At 37.8% G+C, this 17,157-nt stretch overlaps 1 long non-coding RNA gene across 1 annotated transcript in view; it reads left to right on the forward strand.

The window, feature by feature from the left end:
• Positions 1 to 17,157, forward strand: part of LOC113943544 — a 47,813-nt gene that overhangs the window by 1,126 nt on the left and 29,530 nt on the right. The window lies entirely within an intron of this gene.

Below are 17,157 nucleotides of genomic sequence, written 5' to 3' on the forward strand. Positions count from 1 at the left end.
GTGCCTGCGCGCGGCTGTGCGCGGAGGAGGGGGGGGGGGGGCGGCGGGCGCGGGGCTGCCCCGCGGGGCGCGGCGGGGGTGGCGCGGGGGCCGCGCCCACGGCGGAGCACATCGAGCCCACGGCAGAGCCCACCGCCCCCGCGGCCGGCACGGGGGGCAGAGAAGATGCAAGTCACCCTGACGAGCCGCGGCTCCGGCCCCGGGGGCTCCCGCGGCCTCGCAGCCCGCGCGGAGCGGGCGGGCGCGACAACGTCGCCGGTGCGCGAACGAGGAACGGGGCGGAAAGCTCTCCCCAAAATGATACAAGACGTTTTCCGTGGCCCTCTCTCCTCAGCCTTTTAATAGCCCCTTGTCAAGTGCGTGTGTGACAGGGCACAACCCCGGCAGCCGCCCGGCGCTCCCCGGTGTGCGGCGGGAGCGGGGAGCCGCCAGCCTCGGCTCCCACCCCGCTCCCCGGCTGCCTCATTAACATTCCCTTCCCCACTTGCCCATTGGCACAGTCTAATTGAAATGCAGAGAGAGGAAAAGTCTGTCATTTAAAGTGAGCTCAGGATGCAGACAGACAAGGAAACAAACCTCGCTTTTTTTTCCCTCCTCAGATTGCATTACTTTCTGTTGTATTCTCTTTTAAAGTACGTTGCCCTCCTTTCGTATATGCAGTCCTCCTCTGCTAGTAACTGGACCGCTGCTAGGGTTCATTCCCATTGATTTCAGGTTTTCCAGAGCAAGTAGAACAGGACAGGCTTGATAATTAAAGATAAGGGTTTATATTTAGTGTATCCTCATTTTGCATTGTTAACTCGGAAATAATTAAATAATACTGGCAGTAATGTTTCAGCTTTTTATTTCTTTTTAAACCATTACCCATCTATCTCCTCTTCTTTCACTCTCTTAGCTGCCCAAAGCACCAGTCTCAGTTATCCTCTCTTTATGTCACTGGCCTACCTACTTACTGCATTTTGACTGAAGTTGTTTTGATGAGGTTTGCTTCTGAATCAATAACAGTTCCAAAATGAACATGTGAAATTGGATGCACAGACATTGGGGGGGAGATAGGAAAAGAAGAAATAAAAATTTCTTCAGTTACCTATAGAATCAACTACTAAAAATTGGAGGATTCTTTTTCCTACTCCTCTCTCTGCTGTTTTACATTTGTTTTCTGCTTCCCAATTATTGAAACTTGCAACTGGAGGTGTCCTTGTTTTCCTTTTTCTTTAGTGGCTTAATGACTCTACAACAGAGCATGAGAAACAAAAGAAGGAAGAAAAGCCCTTGGGCTGTCAAGACAATTTGTTACTTCCAACTTTGAGGTATTTCATAACTAGCAGTAAGACTGGGAAGAGAAAGGGAATGAGCTGAATGGCTTTGTTTTAAAATAACCAGTAAAACGACAGCCCAAACTGTGGGAAGTGACACAGATAAAGACACAAGTGCAGACACTGAAATCTGAAGAACACTCATTCAGCAGCTAACTAACCCTGGTTGTGTCTAAAGTACAAGGCCCTCCTCTTTCCCTGTCCAGATGTGAAATGTGCTCTGTTCATTGTCAGTTGAGAATCAATGGTCAATCTAAAGTCTTCTTTGGATCTTTCTGTAAATTCCATGTATTAGGAATTAGCAACTGATACTAAATGCAGAATCAACCCTCACAGTAAAGAAAACTAGTTTAAATTACTTGTCCTAAGTAAGGGTGACTTCACAAATATTAAAATGCAGGAAAAAAACCCAAACACTAAAAGTGAAGAATCTTCATGATTTACTGTTATTGGAAATATACTGTTTAATCAAAGCAGAATATTTTTTCCATGGGTATTTATTGCATTCCTTTCCAAAAACACACTTCCAGTAATTATAATACTGAAACTATAATCTAATTTTCATATGTGAGTTGCACCAAAAAGTAGAAAAACACTGACATTAAGGAAAGCAGTTACAGTGGCTCCATGTTGCTGTGATAGCATATTGTCATTCTTCAAAGGCCACATGGGGTAGGTATGTATTTATAATGAGCTTATGTTCACAGCCTTCCCCAAGAAAAATGTACTGGGTTTTAGGCTCTAATCACAATTATTACCTATGATGTTCTTTGAGATTTACCATAGCTTCATACGCTGAAGTCATGCTTCAAATTTGAAACTTGAAAATAACTTCTCATTCCCACTTTAGACAAGTTGGACAGCCCTATGGGGCATCCCAAATCACAGGGAAGCTGAGTACAGAGACACACAGACTACTGTGGCAGTGTGAGAAATCAGAGGCAATGTAATTACTAACAGAGAGAAGGTTTGTTACGCTAGTCCTACATGCTTATAACTTGTGCTGCCGAAGAACTGGAAAGCGTTTGGGGAGAAAAGTGTGGTAGTGGTGAGGTTTTATTGGTTTTTTTGGGTTACATGCAAGCACGGCTCACAAATACTAGATGTGTTAACTCTCGTCAGTTAGAAACAGTGTGCTTTGGTCCTCTCAGGTGCACAGTCAGCAGGGAACCTTCTCTTCCCTTCTGCATTAATATTCGTGGTGTGGTATTGAATGCTGTCATTCACTACTGAATTTCAATTAGCTCTAAGTGATATGCGGCATCCAACACATCACTAGGGTTTGTGAGACGCTTCTGAGTCCTGATGCAAGTGCCCTGGAAGGTAGGGAATCATGGCCTTGGTTTGAATAGGACTTGAAATAGTCCACTGGAGGCAGTATATTTGCTGAAATATAGAAATAGAATTCAATTCTTATTTTGATATTTAAAAAATCTTAAAAACAAACAAGGGATTTTACAATCCTATTATTCCTCCTTGTCAAGGATCTCAAAACTGTGCACAGGCTGATAAATGATGTTTCACAATTCTTCTGTGAGATTTGAAAGACTTCATATGTGAGCACAAATTGAATAGCAGGGTAGGTATGTGACATTTCATAAGCACTTCTTACAGTTTAGAGGTAATAGAAACACAAGAGAGGTTAAGCCCAGGCTAGTCATTATCCAGACTGCAGAACACTAGATTGAATACTTCCTTTGAAATAGTGCTTAAAGGAATCCTTTATATGAAAAAGTTATACCATTCTTCAGGCAAAATAAATTACTCAAAACCAATACCTTCAATTTGTAGCCACTAGGGAGGTGACAGTAATCATTTTCTGTCATGGACATAATCAAGCAATGCAAAACAGAACTTAACACACAATGCCGATCTGGGGTACATTCTGCAACATAACAGTTACAGACAAAAAATTTGGCAGATTGAGGTAATCATCATTTACTTTGTACTGCCTGAGAATAATACTCACCCTTATATCTAGGCCAGCAGCACTCTGAGCTGTAAGTAGTCATTGGAGTTCAATGAAGTGATGTATATGTGTGAAAATTACAGAATCACTGGATACTCTGAGTTGTAATGGACCCACAAGGATCATTGAGTCCAACTCTTTAGTGAATGGCCCACACAGGGATCAAACCCCTGTTTGACTTTGGTGTTATTAGCATCATGCTCTAAACAATTGAGCTAATCTCAGCATCCAAATTGAATTGATATATCAGAAAATTTTGTATGTGATATAGCAGTGGATTTTTTTAGTAAAAATTATGCTTTTTATTTTTTTATCTCTAATAACACATAAAACATATCTCAATATGATATTATTTTTAATAGACTGTTTTATTTATCCTTTTAAAATTTCTATTTATATTAATTAGTTAAACATCCGTGTATAAATGCAAGTGTTCGAGATGTGTATCCAAGATATAATTTCTGTGCAATTTTAAACACGTATATTATTTTATTTTATTTCTGTAAATAATGACAAAACAAAACATTGAAGGGGGGAATTAGTTTTGACCAAGTCAGTCCCTAGACTGATTCATCATGCAGGTACATGAACATTAATCTGAGCAAAAAGAAGGGAAAAGAAGCCTCTTTTCAGGAGCAGCTCCACATTATGTCCCAAAGAATGATGATGGAAATCAGATTTCTGTAAGAAAAGAAGATTTGGGTCTCCTAAACTCTTCCAGTCACTGAATTTATGCAAGACTGCACCCCAAATTCCTCAGGTGAAATTATTTTGAAATGTACCATTCAACAGTAGATGCTAGTATAATAAACAAGAATTCAAGAAAAATCTTACAACTTTATACAGTACTCCCTGTTGTAAGTTCCTGAGCAACTTTTAATCTTCAGAGTTTTCGATCTGACTGTGACACTCATGGATTGGGAAGAGCTGCTGTGCTTGTTCAAAAGCTCTAGCTATCATACAGACTTTGTGATTGAAGAACAAAAGTAAGGGGCCAGTGCCAGCTTTATTTCAACTGCGTGTAATCAGCTTGAAGTTACTTTCCAATGTGCACTGGGAAGTTCAGCAGAACAGGAAATTGAAATGAGCTTTCCCACCTTAAATATTGATGAATGTTTTTTCTTTCCCAGGATTATACTTCTCCCAGATTTGAAGCTTAAATACCACGTGAGGATTTTTAGTTTTCCCCAAATGCACTGAGATCTAAAGAAAAAGTGAGCAGAGACTCCTTGCTGCTAGTAGCAGTGAGAATTACATCATCCTTTTTGAGTAGATCTTCCTTCATGGGACAAATGTAAGGCAAGCAGGAGAGGACAATCCAACACATGCACTGGCTGGGACGGGAGAGCTCAGATGAATAGAACTGGCTAATAGCTCTTGTTCTGAGTGAGAGGAAGGGGAGATCTGCTTTCATAAAAGCAACAGTTTCCTTCAACTGTAAATTCCTGTTTTCTGTTTTATATCTCTGAGGAGACCACATATCACAATAGGCTAAAAGTGAGTTTTTAGCAAAATGAAGCCTTTGCTTGGGTAGATAAGACAGAATGCAGAAAATGCAAATATATATTAAAATGTTTCATAAATATAGTAACATTTGTGTTACTTGTACAAATACAATATATTTTATCTTTCAGCTGTTCACTTAAATATTCCTTGGACTCTGAAGACATTTTTCATTTAAAGCAACAGAGATTCATGATATTTCATGTTTCAAGTGTCCAGTTGGGGGCAAGTAGAGCTTGTTTCTTACAGGGATAGAAATGTACTTAATTTCTAAAAAGCAGCATTACAACATGGAACTACATTGAGATTTATTTTGTTTGAATATATTTTGAAGTTCAAAACCAAATCCCCTTCTATTACTACAATGAGATTGATATTTAGAGAAAATTTTACAAATATAGGGCCACTTATGGTCAACCCTTTTTCCAGGAATACAAAGAAAGGAGAGACACTAGACTTCTGCCATTTTGTGTTGCCCACAAAATTGCCAAGTGCCACTTGCAGTCTGGAAATATGAGGAATCATTTGTCAATGGTTGTCTTTCCTTCTGCAAAAGCTTCATCTCCCCTTGTCACTAGCTAATACCAGCCATCCTTAATAATGTTTGATGCGCACAAATTTATCAATGACCAATGAATTTACCTAAACCTTGGGGTCCCAGTCAAATTCCGAGAGGATGTGCTTCTGCACATCTTTTTCTCCCACCATAATGCAGCCTATAGGCAGATGATGCAATTGAACAGTGGTATTTCTATGTTTAAAATATTTAATTAGTTAGTTAAATTCTGCTTTTGGGGATTCAGCAACATGAAAGATCAGTAAAAACAAGCAGAAAGTTAAATGGAGTATAATATGACAAACAAAGGAATTAATGAGCGATGAACTTTTCAGATAAACTGGCTCAAAATGTACTGTTTTTCATGAACAACACAAGTCACTTTAGAACAAAAAGCACAATGTAGACCTTCAGACTGCCTGAAAAGTGCTGAAATTTGCAGGTCTGGCAGTGACAGGTTTTGACCAGAAAAAAATCGTGGGGTTTTTATTCCTACTAGGAGGGCATTTAAATTTTTACTTTAAAAAAATGGATGCTTTTCTAAATTCCCGATAAAAAAATTCCAGCCTTTGGCCTCATTTCAGTGCTGCTTAAAAGAACAACCAGAATTCATTTAGCAGTCTGTTCAATAACTTCTCCTAGTCAGGAAAGCTTTCGTTGCTGATCCAAGATTACCTTATCTTGGGTGGCAAAAAATCTGTATTTTAAAAATGATTCTGCCTCCCAGGACTTCAAAGAATTTCCTCCTGTCTGTGACTAATGTTAGCTAAAACAACACACAAAGATATTCTTCTATCACTAACAACAAATAATCAGAAGACAGTTCTAACATGAAATGTCTTGCCTAGCTTCAACAAGAACAAGAAAAAAATCACATTGCTCCATACTTGAGTCAACTATAGCTACAAATATAGCTACTTCTATAAAGTCTAGGTAGCAAAATTTAGGAGGAAGACTGTTGTTCTATGTCCTATGGTTTTTAGAAAAATACATAAACCATATAATTGCTTAGAAGCGTAACAGTATAACGGTAGTCTATAGCAGTTCACACATATTTTGCAAAAGCTGGGAGTTATTATAAATATATCTGGGTTAATTAACTGCCATTATAGTATTTTTATGCATTTAAAAGGAGAAGTAGCTTTTTGGCACACTGCAAACGACATATTCTTCAGGATGACAAATCATAGTAAAGTCAATGGCATAAACAATGGCATAAGCTGCTGGATTTTAGTGCCTGCTCCATGTATTGTTGTTTCCTAAATTGCCCCTTGCTGCTCCAAGAGATAGAGAGATCAGGGAACTCCCAAGTTGGGAGGATGAGAACCACCCCAGCTCCTGAGCAGCTGGTTAGACACATTCTCAGCCAGCTCTGCTGGAGGAGGTTGAAGTACCCAATGATTGCTCCTGGCACAAACCTAAGCTGGCAGTATGAACCCTTCCTTCACTCTTCCATGCTTTAGTGCAAGAGATCTTTATGTGAATGAAAGTTCTCCATCTCATCTCTACTCACTTCCATATGTGCAAATGCCAAATACAGCCCTGGGCCATAGAAAAAGCTTCAGACTTTGGTTGCTCTCAGTCCAGCCCCATTCTATTGCTTTGAGAATGCCCCAGGCTGAAATAAATAAATAACCAGAGAAATGGATGACAGCTGGTATTAACAGTCCTGATTTGGTTTCCTCTCCTTTCAAGTAATGAACCACCAGTGAAAGAGTGATGACTCACTAAGGGAATCCAAAACATGCCTTCTCTTTCATATATGAGTCTGCAGTAGCCATCCATGCTCCAAAAGGGGAGAAAACTGGGCTGCATTTTAATATTCATTTTCACAAAGCTGAGTCAGAACTGCCTGTAAGCGCGAAGGGATTTTTAAGGAAAAACAGAACTGCCCTCACATCTCACTAGTGTAGTGAGAATATATAAATAGTTGCACATGGCAGATAGTTTGTGTCAACACAGTATTACATTTGTGAGCATCTGGGTAGCAACTGCTGGACACAAGAGAGCATTTGCTAGCAAAGTATTATGCTATTGCCTACAAAGTACTGTGTTACCCAAAACCTCTGCAAGGTGCTGTTCAAATCTGCCACACAGAAAGGGGTGCCTAGGGTAAGAGTTTATTAAACATCATCAAGATTATTTGAGAAGAGAGAACTTGTTATGTTCTAATTGTGGTACCTGGCTTTATGCTCTGAGCTTTTCTGATGGTCTCTACTGTCTAAGAACCTGGACAGGTCCTCACTTTGGCCTGACCAGTTCCTGGCATGGGTGGACAAAACTGCATGCCAAATTTTGGGAACACAGTGATAGGCCTCTCTTCCCTGATTAAATTTCCCTCTTTCCTCCACACAGTTTTCTCACTGTGCCATCTGACTTCAGAGGCTTGATCTGGTGCACTGCAAGTCCCTTTTTTCCTGGAAGCCCTGAGAAATGCTGTGGGTGCACGAGGACAGATTCTTCCCGGGGGAGTGCATCTGAGGAAGGAAGCTTTTAGCTAACCTGAAATTGCCAGTGTATCAAAAAGCAGGCATGAGCATGGCCAGAAGTCACAAACACACTTGGGAGCTGGGGCAAGATTCTCCCCAGTGCTGGCTCTCCCTAAAAGCCTGAATTTGTTGACATAAACACCAGAGGAAGGGGGACAGTGATCTGAGATGCAAGACACTGGAGAGACACGAAGGAAGAAAGTCTATTTTTAATCTAATTTGCCAAGTCACATATCTCCAACTTTCAACTCCACACGTCTCACAGAATTCCCACTCCTCTCTTTTGTTTCCCATTTACCAGAGGTAACAGTTCACCAGGAACCTCATATCATCGTATTTTTGACTGTGTGTTTTTTTGAGTTATGTATTTAACCAGCAGGATTACTTCTACAAAAAATTGTAGATGGCTGTTACGATTCCCAACCACAGTTTGTCTTCAAGGAAAAAAACTGTAGCTGAATGGAGTCTTATTTAATTTTTGAAATTTTAAAAGACTACAGGGGCCTCTGCACAACGACCTTTCCACTGCTCTGAATATAAAGCCTAGGTTATTTATAAAATAAGTAGCTAACTAGGACATGAGTCTACCAAAACCCACCAACAAGTTACTTTCAAGAAACTAAAGAAAACAGGTGAAATAGTCTTTGACAGACTTGTAGCTTTTACATATTTTCACTGGAGTAGTCTGGATTGCAGTGAACATATTTCTTCCCTGGTTTTATGTCCCTCAATCCAGTCTCTCATGAGTACATTTAGGAAATGATAGCTATTAAATAATTTCTTTCTGCACAGTGGCAGGTCTATCTTTAATTCAGGTATAAACACAACATTTCCTCAAAATCATTCTTATCCACATTAAAAAAAAAAAAAAAATCAAATGGATCAAGCTATACAAAGAGACCATAAAAAAATTTTATTTAAATACATCTCTCTTACCTAAGTGTCTTTCTGCTTTAGAGTGATTTTCTTCTCAGCTTCCTGCATTTTCTACCACCCTGTTACATTTTAAGAAAGAAATTACAGGCTTCAAGCTTCTCCTCCGTTACACCATAAAAAACTTTGGAAAAATTACTATTTCAAAGTTATTTCTTTTAATTTTGTGTACATTATTTTAAATGTAAAATGAGTCTTTGGTGTTCCGTTACTTAAACTGAAAAAATATTTTGGCGATGAAGAATTTTGTGCTTCACTAATACACCAGCAGTGTTGAGAACATGTCTCAAGAAGTGTGAACAGTACTTGTAAAGCAGCGTAACTCTCCTCAAATGACACAACAGCATTTTATGTGGCTGAAAATGAAAGAGTATGTATGAGGTTGATCCTGAATACTATTCCAACACCATATTTAAACAAACTCTGCTTGTTTGCAATTTTCATTACTTTATGTGGTTTTTTTAGTTCAGTTCTGTCATAAATGCACTTTGTAAAACATTAATCTTAATCGTATGCAACCAACTGAAAGTTGTTGTATCTTTCCTCAAGTTTTTATGTATGTCTGCATTCCAGTCAACTGGCAACCCAAGTTATAGTGTAAAACCCCCAACCAACACTCTTGACTTCCACAGGGCCCATAATTCTTTCCAAGGCTTTTCACTTCAGAGACTCATTTGAAAGTGAGTCCTTTGGATATATTTCACAGAATAATGGTAGGGACTAGCACATTATTCCACTTAAATACTTGTACTTGAGTGAGAGCATCCCTATACTGCAGTTATTTGGCAGAGAAATTTGAAGAAGCTTTGAAGTAGCTCAGATTCTGTTAACAGGGTAGAATTTGGCAATATGAGTGACAAAAATTGCCTGATAACACTGGTGCTTTTGAAATGGCAGGGTGAACACTTGATGGTCAGTAACTCCACGGCTCTAGTGTTTTTAATTCAGGTTTGTCTGCAGGTTGCTCTATACTAGATGTATCAGGATGAGTCCCCCTAAAACCTTTATGATTTTCATACAGTTTTTATGAAACATATTTAAAATCCAAAGTTCTACCTATGCTCCAAAATGTCCTTCCTGTACCTGCTATCTGATGGACTATGTAGAGGAAAATTAATATATTATCAACTGAAAAATTGGAATTTTTTACATGTATTGAGTTTGGAATAATCCTGAAGTATTATAAGATCATGGAAAGACTATTAGCATAATATATTTATACAAGGACAATGTATATTTAATCAGTACTTAATGGTGATATAATAATAGGTTTCTCATAGAGAATGACAATATGATTTTCATCTTCCTGAATTAATAATCTTGCAGAATACTGAAGACCATTTTTATACTTCACTCATATGCAGAAAGAAGAAATCTTTTTCTGAGCAAGGAAACCTCTAAAACAAATCAAAGATGTGGACACCGAGCACAGAAGACTAATTAACTTAAGGCAAGTAACCCAGGAAAATTAATGCTGAATTCGGGGTAGTTCAAAGACTTCAAGGATAATAGTTTAAAATGAAGTATTTATGGTCTTGAATAGTTAAGACCTTGTGAATTACTGTATTCTGTTTAGAAGGCATGAAACATTAAAGGTGAGAGGAATAGAAATAAGTCTGTATGTACAAAGTGATGGGAAGGAGAAAGGAAGAGCTCTCACACAAGATTCCTCAGGATCCTCGAAGTCTACTCAGGAGATAGTGACCACCTCTACTGCACTATGAACAGGGGCATGGATGCAGGGAGGTTGTCGAAGGAACATGTGCAGGGGTTCCAGGCATGCTGGATTCCCTCTTAGGGGGTGTGTTTGGTGGATGCTGCACCTGTGGCAGGGTCTTCATGTCCCCTGTTTGTAAGTAGCTTCTTTATAGTGTTGCTAAATTCAGTGTTCACTACTCAGAAACAGAGAAGAAGGTTCTGAATCACTGATGTAAAGTGGCACTGTAAAGGAAATGTGATCCTAGAACACACCAGGAAGATTTTTGCTGGATAAATAAAGTTTTAGTACCTCAGTATAAGATACTTATGTGACCCTGTCAGAAATAATAATGATCAGCTTCTAAATGGGTGTTTCAGAAGGACAAATTGAAACTTGGAACATCTGTCCAAAAGGGCCATTGAAATGACAGGGCTACTTGTATTGCAGAAGAAAGTCCAGAGTTTTCAAAGAAAGACAGGAAACTCTGATAAGGTGTCACTAGAAAACACCAAAGCAAAAAAGAGATGTTGCTGCTGAAGGACAAAAGGGGTGGGTATCCACAGGTTTATAGTAGATGTACCCATGAAAGTAGAGGTTTTCTAGCAAAGTGGAACAGCTGCAGTGGAAGACTGTAAGAGGGACAAACAGAATAGTTGTTAAGAAAAAGGGAGTAAAACAGCACTTTGAACATCCCTTTCCTCAGTGTTTGCTGGTCTGGGCTATATTTCTCATTCTTTGATTAAACTTTGAAAATATTGGAAACCCGTCTTTTATCATCTTCAACTATATTGTCTACTGAAAGAGAGTGTTGACTCGGAAAGCTATAGGCAGGAGCAGAGTGAGGTGTTTTATTTCTATACATCTTGAAGATTTCAGCACTATGTCTTGGTGGTAGAAGAAAAATAAAACGTAATTAGTGATAGCAATAATGTTATAATAAATATGGTACAAAACTTAGAAGCATACCTTAACATAAGAACCTATAAACACTTTTGATGAATGTTAGTCTGGCAACAACAGTAACATCTATTGCACAGGTATTTAAATACCACCACTGACAGTTTTTTGGACAGAGCTGTCTTCACAGAAAATTGTATTTTTTTAGAATAAATAATGTATATTGATTCCATTTCAAACATACACATGAAACCTGCCTTTTTTTTCCAGGCAACCTCACTACGTCAGCTCATTATGGTTAAGGAAAAGAGATAATATTAAAATATGTTGGGTAAGCAATTTTATTATGCTAAATGTTTACCATGTCTGCTCTAGAGCTTTTAAACACAAAATTACCTCTTTTTTTTTTTTTTTTTTGAGATTTAGCTGGCTGAAACAAACTCTACCTTATTCCAAAACACATAGAGAACAAACTTCAGCTCTTTTCCTTGTTTGATAAGTTTAGGATATTCCCTTAAGGCTCAGTGTGGATGCGGTGACATCACAGTTGTATATTTTCCAAAAACATATATTCTGAATGCCTCAGCAGAGTAAAATAAGTGCTTCCACAAGTCAGAAATAAGTGAGGTTTCTCAATTTTCATGAAAATGCATGCATGGGTGAAGATCAAGTGTATAGGTTTTCTGCTGAACAGGAGGGTATTTTTACAAAACTGCCAAAGCATGTCTAAATTAATATTTTTAACAATATAGCATCTTATTGTCATTTTATTGTATAGCAAAAATTACTAGCCAGCATCACCACAATTTCTTTGAAACCCTACTCACTCAAATTTATTTTTTCTTGATCTGGAAGAATAAGCCATGGTTTATATTTTTAAATATATATATATATATACACGCACACTAAAAAACTGTGATTGATTAAGCCTGATTTTGATAAGGCAGATTAAAGTTAAAAATGAATGAAAAATGTTAGCGAAGTCATTTAAGAATGAATGTGATTAGAATCCATATCCCCCTTACCATACCCAGAACTCTCAAGAGCAAATGGCAAATGTATTCCAGCCACTGGCAAGCAAAGAATAGATAATAAATCTCAGAGAAATGAGGAAGGTTAATGGAAGACCATAATAAGGAAAGAAAATTATCTCACAAAATTCAATTAAGAACTTTGATATCTAAGGCTAAAAGTAGAAACCAGAGGTTCAGAGATACCTGGACATAGAATTGTGTGTAATTGAAACAAGAAAATGTAGAACAAAAATGGGTTTTAGTAGAAAGAAGTCAGTTTTACAAAGGTGAAAGAGGGACAGAAGTATTTACTCCTTTGAAAAAGCTTCTTTACTGGTTGGATTGGATACTGTTGTTTCGTTACATGCAAGCTGGATTGAGTATTTTGATATTTCCTACAGTGTCATCGTCTGTCAAAGCCATTCTCAATGGTCAGGAATTCCCCCTCTCTTCCTGTCTCACATGGGGATGTATTCCCCAGTGAATTCTATTCTACAGCCTTGTTTTTAACCTTGATTAATTAAAGAAGGCAAATGAGTAAGAATAAATACAAAGAACAAAGTTTTCCATTACTTTGGGCTGCTATTAACATGGGATACAGTTAAGAGAGTAGCTTACAACCACTATCAACTCACTTCCAGGTCCTTATTTAGAATTAAGTACCAGAAACACAGACAAGTTTGTGCAACCTGTTATTTTCTGATTTTATAAAAGATAGTACCCATATTTTAAAGAAGAAAATACGGGGATAAATGTAGTAGGACATTCATAAAACTTGAAGTTAAAAGCATAACTTGAAGTTATGCCTTTCTGCAGCAAAAAAAGCAATTAAGTATCAGTTAAAAATAAAGAAATGTCTCCTGGAGCTCAAGGAATTGTTGTTCACACACTTGGCCAGGAGAGGGACTGCTGAAGTCTGAGTCACGCTCTGCCCAGAAGAAGCTACCTTAGTTATGCAGAAAAAGCATTTCCAGGGCAGTGCAGCTCCCAGGTAAAGAATTTTGCTTTTGGTACTAATCTGCAGCATGAAGGTTGTCCACCTGGAGATTCAGTGAAGTGCCCAAGCTTTCAAAAAATGAACCCACACCTCAAAATCCAGCATCTTCCCCTAATGGATGAAGGGGTTTATTTAGATTTAAAATGACAAAAGCACTTCTCCAGGCTTAAATGACTACAATACAACTAAATCTCAGCAATATCCAGGCTGTTTGCGGATAGGCTGACACCAGCAATCAGCTGGTGGCCAGCATTCCTTTCCATTCATCTACATCTCTCACCTGCCAAGCAAGCCTTTGGCTCTCTCTGGACATTTTACATTTAACAAGCACAGACTGAACCACTAGTTCTCCCAATACTGTGAGAACACAGTGATCATTGATCTAACTTGTACACTTTTATGTTTCCAATAAAGGGCCCGGATTTCCAAATAAAGCTTGGAAATACGTATTGTTACCATCCTTCTGTCCCTCCTTTTATATAATGACCTAGTGCAGTTTAGTTTCAAACATTTTCAATTTGCAGACCTCTAAAAACTTCTCAGCGGAGATATATAGTGAATTTAAGCCTACTAACAAAATGTTTCTCATGGTTTCATTTCTCAGACCCTTAGGGAAGGAATCCATACACTTTACAAATTAAAACCCACCATAGTGTCCAAGCCTTATCTTGATTGCAACCAACCAGTGAATGTGTCCTGTAGCTCTAATTGTACCATTTGATTTTACAGGTCTGCCTGAAGGCAGAAGGGTATAATTCCCATGTAAACAGTATTAAATTGGTGAGAATCGCCTTACATATATTGAACAGAATTGTGTGTTTCACTTTGCCAATGGTGATACATTTTAAAGAGATATAACTATTACAAATTCTTCCTTTATTCAGCTAGATTATTTTTATTTGTATCAGAAAACTGCAAACATATCAACAAACTCAAGAAATCAATTTAACTGTATACATGTGCTTTACAGCCAGAGGAGTAGTATTCTGGAGAGTGAATCTCCCCTCTGCATATGCAGTTTTCACCTCAGATAGGCCATTTACGTGTCATGTTCTGGCCTGTCCCTCATTATTCTGGTTATTGGTGTGTGCACAGTAACCAGGTCCCAGGTACACTATGCCAAGACAGGCAGTTGAGGCTGTATCCAAACCAGGACTTAACCAGAATCTAGACCTCATGTTAGGTACTTCAATACATAGGGAATGCAGAAAGAGAGAGACCTCAAACAAGGTCCAGAACGGCCGCCTCATAGTTACACACATCTTCTCCTGAGCTTACAACCACTTGAAAAATCAAGGTGATATCTACTTTTAGAAAATACCGAGGCTCTTGGTTCTTCCCCTTTAGGCAGATGTTTATCTTCCAAATTCATTCTGACCCAGCTCTCCCATAATGGCACCCCAGTCAGTGTCCTATTTCTGTGTGATACTGTGAAAACTTGTCTATCAACACACAACAGAACAAACTCCATTTCAACTATGGGACTACATGCTGTTAGGTAGAAACAAAAGGAATGACCAAACAGGATGGAATCATGACAAGTTTCCTGGATATTGCTATCAAAACAGGTTCAGAAGTCAGGTGGATAAACTTTATACAAGTTATTTCCAGAAACATTGTGTTCTGGAGACAAACAAAAACAAAACCCAAAAGCAAACAAGCAAACAAGCAAATAGAGAAAAAAAAATTACACACACACAGAAGTTTTTATTCTCTGTAATTCTCACTGACATTCCTGAAGAAATTGCTTAAAAAAATTAAAAAGAGAGAGAAAAGTTAAGTTACTCTTTCTTTTCCCCATATGCTTCAGAATTGTCTAATTTGGATGTGGAGTGGTGGGTGGGTTTTTTGGATTTTCAAGGACAGTTGCTCCAATTGTACAGAAAAGCTCAGCATCCCTTCTATTTCTGACAGAGCAGAAAACGTCTAAGTAACTAGCAAAGTAGAAACAGCAAAATCTGTAAATTCTTACTTGAGTTTAACCTCCAAGCTTCTGCCTATAGGTGACAGACTCCATTCCCCATTGATGCAAATTATTTTAATCAATTAATTAATTCAAATTATGTACACCGTAAAATAAAGGCCTTTGTGTTTGAATTTCTTGTGCTGCAGAGAAATACTATTCTCTTCCTATTGTTATTGTCTAATGCAAAAGTCACACAAAACATTTTGGAGGTTTAAAATTCAGTGGCTTATACAACTTGACACAGGAAAGTGTTGCATGAAAATGCAAGCTGTGCTATGTAAAGGTGATTGCAAAGCAAGCACTAATTTTAAAGCTAGTTCACTAGAGTACTTAAAAGACCTGTTAACCAACTTCTCACTCACATGTAGGAGTTTCATAAAAACTCATTTTAGAATGTCTCCCCAGCCATTTCAAAGAGACTTTATCCCTTGTTATTTCAATGTAGAAAAAAGCTGAGCATATGAGTTTTCATATGCACAGTAAGGTTGAATTAGTGTATTAAATAATCAGCCCCTAAAACTGGTCTGAGAAGAGACAAACTAGGCAAAAACTGTGTTTCTCTTACTCTGGATTTATAGCCATAGTTCTGCTATTAACCTCTGAGTTTTTTTATTGTGCATTTGCATCTTTGATAAGTATTCTTGTCCAAATAAAGGTTTAAACAGACAACTAGAGTCAAAATAACGCTTAAATTTCATCAAACCAGGGACACAAATATGTCAGATTTATTTGAAACCGGCTATCTAAGCAAACTGTGTTAATTTAGGACCTGTCTTTAAACAAACTGAAAAGCCATTTAATAAATTCAGTCATAATGACCAACAGGAATCTTTTCTCTCTTTAATTTCAAGAGACATGACTGCAACTCCATCTCATGAGTATCTGCCAATGAACTCTTGTGATATAGACTGCATATTTCAGCCCTGGTATGCAATACTTGCTTCCATCCCAGAGGCACTGCTGAACAAATAAATCACTGCTTTTTGTGCAGAGATGACACTAGTTATACAGGTTAAAGAAATCTGAGTTATAAGTAATCAAATTTAACACTGTGCTATGAAAGTATAGCCTGGATTACTTTTGCTCACTGTTACTCAAGAGATTTAAAAGAACATTTCCAATAATCTCATTTTAACATTTTAGATTGACACTTCACAATAGCTACAGCAGAGTCAAATAAATGTTTGGGTACCAGGATGCAGGAAGAAAGGGAATTCATTTGAATTGATTGCCTTTTTCAGCAATATCAGCTGTTCTATGAAATACATCAATAGCTTGCTCACTGTCCTTGTCCTACTCAAGAGACACTAGCTTTACTGTAAAATATGGTTTGAGTTTCAACATCAGAAAAGAGATGGGAATATAAGAATGTTGAATTATTGACATTATTTTTTCCCTTGAAACTGCTTTATCTCAAAAAGAAAGAAAGAAACTTCTGATAAAACATTTCAATGTAGTGGATCCCAGTGCTTAGACATCCACTGTAGTTGTAAAAAAATAAAAAAGGCTTTTTAACTGATAACACTGTTTCTTCAAATATATTTGAGACAGCTCTGGCATAGGGGATTGCCATACAGAGGTGTAAGTCTTTGGGTGAAGTAGTTTCCACCCAATATGTTTTGTAAGGATATTTTTAAGGAGCAAGGCTTTTACTTTCTTTATGCAAGAATATATCTTTTTTTTAGAGCTCGAAAAACAAGATTGCTTCATTCCTTTGAAATTTTAATTTCAGCTCTTAAAAGAATGCAAAGAGACACCTAAAATATTTTGAGCCTTTGTGCTTAGTTGCTATTAAAACATGTACTAAACTGGAACATGT

The sequence above is a fragment of the Corapipo altera genome, unplaced genomic scaffold (genome assembly GCF_003945725.1).
Source record: "Corapipo altera isolate COAL_440 unplaced genomic scaffold, ASM394572v1 22b, whole genome shotgun sequence".
Lineage (NCBI taxonomy): Eukaryota > Metazoa > Chordata > Aves > Passeriformes > Pipridae > Corapipo > Corapipo altera.